The sequence below is a fragment of the Protopterus annectens genome, chromosome 7.part0 (assembly GCF_019279795.1).
Source record: "Protopterus annectens isolate FY-2018-M chromosome 7.part0, PAN1.0, whole genome shotgun sequence".
NCBI lineage: Eukaryota > Metazoa > Chordata > Ceratodontiformes > Protopteridae > Protopterus > Protopterus annectens.
This window is the reverse complement of record NC_056739.1, coordinates 1,519,974,419-1,519,978,458: the sequence shown is the minus strand read 5'-3', so window position 1 is coordinate 1,519,978,458 and position 4,040 is coordinate 1,519,974,419.

Sequence of the window (4,040 nt, the reverse complement as noted above, 5' to 3'; positions counted from 1 at the left end):
AATACAATATGAGGATGATTCCACTCTCATCTGCGCCTCTCCCTCCCCTGAGACCCTACACCACCAAACACTATCCTCTTTTCTTGCTGTTGAGCATTGGCTCTCAGATTCACATCTAATATTAAATCCTAATAAGACTCAGCTTATTATTTTCCCACCCACACATCACTCCTCCCATACTATTAACTTTAACATTACCTCCAGTAACAACACCATCATATCACCAGTCACTCACACAAAACTACTTGGGGTTATCCTAGACAGCCAGTCGAAGTTTGACATACATATATCCACCACCACAAAAAAGTGCATAAAAAAACTTGCCATGCTATACAGGAACAAACAGTTCTTATCTGACTCCCCTCGAGCCTCCATTGCACGTACCCACTTTATTTCCACACTCATATGCATCACCAATATTCATCAATCTCAGAAAATCAGACCTTGTCATTCTTCAAACCTGCTATAATAAAATTGCCAAATTTGCAACAAATATGCCCCATCGAACATATCACTGCACTCCTTTAAAAGCTCTTGATTGGCCAGAACTTCCCAACCTCATTCTTTATAACCAACTTATAAAACCCACAAACTTTTTCATTGCCCTGACAAAATCCCTGCTCTACAAAACCTACTTCACCCAAGCACCAAAGCTAGAATTCTACGATCAAATCAGTTCACTGAAAAAGGACATGTGTCCAGTCAAACTTTCCCGGTTAACAATTGTAACATAAATAAATAAATAACTACATAACCATGAATAATGGTTAATCAAAGAACATTCAAGGGTGATAAGGAACTGCAAATACATGCCTTCACAAAAAGTCAGGGGTTACTTGAAGCTGTGACTATCATTTAAAAACTGTGACTCAAAGAATGTTAAGTTTTATAAATTTCTGGCCTTCTTTGCATGTGTAATGCCCCAATTACTTATGACTGGTGGTTAGAATTACCCTGGCTCAAACCCTGTATTTCAGGTACAAGGACCTGCATTCGCTACCCATATCACTACTGAAGTATCTCTCAACTGTCTGGTTTTTCACCAAATATTTGGCTCATACCTTTGGTCTGTTCATGGTACACAAAACACTATTTTAATAACTTTCTAAGATTATACAAGCAATATTTAAAATGTGTCCTTGGTTTTGGGCCTTTGCCCCCCCCAAAAAACATTTTGGCTTTTTCCAAATTTCTTCTGCTGTGAAATTGAGCAATTTAGCTGTGCCAAATGGATGGTGCAGTGGTAGTGTTGTTGCTTTACAGTTAGAGGTTCTCTGATTTGGTGCTGGGGTGGAGTCTGTATTTCCTCTGTGTGTGGGTGTTCTGGTTTCCTCCCATGTTACAAAGATATGTATCTAGAGCATTTCTCCCTGGGCCTCTGCTGGTTGGACTTTCCTGGCAAACAAATGTTAAATAAATAAATTTTACAAGGAGTTGAGAGCTTCAGGTGAAGAGAAGTTTAGTGCTGCTTAGTCCAAGTCTGTTTGCATTGTTAGTAGCACAACAGGTAGTAGCCTTGCTTTTGATGCAGAAGGCTGTGGGTTCTACTCCCACAGTATGCAGATGGATTGCTGGCACTGTACTGTGTTGTACTTTAATGGGAGTGGATGCTGCAGTCCTGTGAATGTCCTTTTTTGGAGGAGTTACCTAGTAACTATGAATCTGTTATCCATTTGCCATCCATTCCCTATTGCAATATTACTAGCTTATAATTTTTAATGTAACATAGGCAATTTATTCTTCAAGGGCAACAGCCACTTTATTTTTGATGAAACAATGAAATATAAAGTTTTTTCCTAGCAGCAACCTCTTAATTAGTTAGAGATCCCTTTAATGTGGAATTATTTAGATGACTTCTCCTGCAGAGATTTTGCATATTTACTGATATTGGTGGATTGTAATGACAGATGTTTGAGTGGCCTTTTATGGCTGAAATCTTCTGAAATGGGTAGTTTTGTCATTATTGGTTCATACATTTTGTTTCATTGCCTACTAGCAGACTGTTCAAAACTACAAATTTAAAACACATTCTAACAACTGGTGCTGTATTATACAAAGAATATAATTTAATACAATCAGAAAGGTAAATCAAATAATGCATACATGTATGCATGGCCCTAAAAATGTGTTTGAAAACAGCCCAGAGGAAAGTGTGAAAGGCTCAAAATAATGGGCAAATTTTAAGCTTTACTCTTGTTACCAAAGCAATGGCTGAAGGTAAAAAAGTTCATACCACATTACTTTGACCTGGCCAAGCCTTTTGACACAATTCCCTACTCAAGTGTAATACAAAAGATGAATAATGTAGGAGCAAACACTTGCATAACTAGCTGAATTGCCAACTTGCTCACAGGATGCAGGAGATCAAAATAGGGGAAGAGACCAATCACCAATGGAGTCCCCCAGGGTTCGGTGCTGAGACTTTTTCTGTTTGGCATATACATCTCAAAAGTGAAAGGAAATATCAAAGGGCTTTGGCCGGCTACGTTTGAGATGACTGCATGCTAGGAGCAATTATTGAATCCCCAAATGACTTAACCATCCATGCAGGAAGGTTTGTCCCAAATAATAACTGGTGTCAAAATCATGACAATGCCCTCTGAGAACTGACCCAATTGTTTGGCATTTAGAAACTTGTGTGTACAACAGTGGCAGCTGGTAACTTCAAATCAAACGGGGGCTGCAGGAGACAGCTGAATGGGTGGGGCCAGTGGGAATGGGTGTGGGCAACTAGAAAGGGGAGGAGCTCTGCTCAAAACCACAAAAACTGGAACTTTAATTAAATACACTGCCCTGGGTGCCAAACTATCATTATGAGAGTCCAATCAAGACAAAATGAAGTGCAGAAGAAAAAATGTCAATGCATTGGCTGCATAACAACTTACTTAATATCTAGATGGAAACAAAAAGGTTGTGAGGCATGAAAAAATAAATTATTTTTTAAATACATTACTGGAATGCCAGTCAAAGTCAAGTATAAAAAAAAACAAGCAGCACTCAACTTAAACCACTTCTCCTTGCACTGCAGTTCAAATTATAATTTATATTCACCTTTATAAAAGTACCAAGTAACATGCTGAAAGTAGCAATCTCTGTGATACTCCCACTTGTAAAAATGTTTATTATCCAAAAAAGACCTGCTGCCTGACAACAACTATCTACTTGTTTCATGGGGAAAACATGATTGAAGTAAAAAATGAACAGCAAACAAGAAACAAGCTCAAGATAAATTGCTTGAAGGATTACTGCACAGGTTATGGACCACATACAATAAACTGGCATTCTGTTTAGTTTACGGGTAAAGCCTGCAAAGATGACTGCAAGTCTCCAACAAAGGTAATGAGCTTCTTAAAATACTGTAATCCTGTCCTTTATTACAAATACTGTCATATGCATTTCAATTCTTTAACAGTATGCTTATCAAAGCTTACTTGCATCTTACAACCTTAGACAAGCTTACCTGATGGTCATGAAAGCATTGCTACTTAAACACAGAGTAACGGGCACTTAATGAATAATAAGAAGCATAAATCAACAGTATAAAAATATGACAGAAAACCAGAACATTCAGCAAAATCAAGCAAGGACAGATGAAAAGCCACTGTAGTACTTGTGTCTACCTTGGATGGGAGGATACTCTGCACATTTACACTGCATAACTGCTCCTTGCCTTGCTTGGACACATCCAGAGTCACTACATGGGGGAGTGGGGTGCAACAAGTATGTCACAATTTGAAATGTCTCTGGCTAACTGTGATGGCCCTGACATATTTGTCATACCTCTCAACCTCAGAGTATGAAATCTGGACAAAGCCATACATAGAAGTGGGACAAAGGCCCAAAAATAAGGGCAACATTTAAATACTGCTCTTATAAACATTCTAATAGAATAGTAGGTCTTGCATTAGTATGAATTTCTGAAGGGTATGAAATCTGAAACTCAAATGTCTGTCATTATTTTGTAACTTCAGTCTTTATTAATTTGCTACTAATTTTGCCAGAAAGCCACAATATTATGAAAAATAGACCAAAAACGTGAT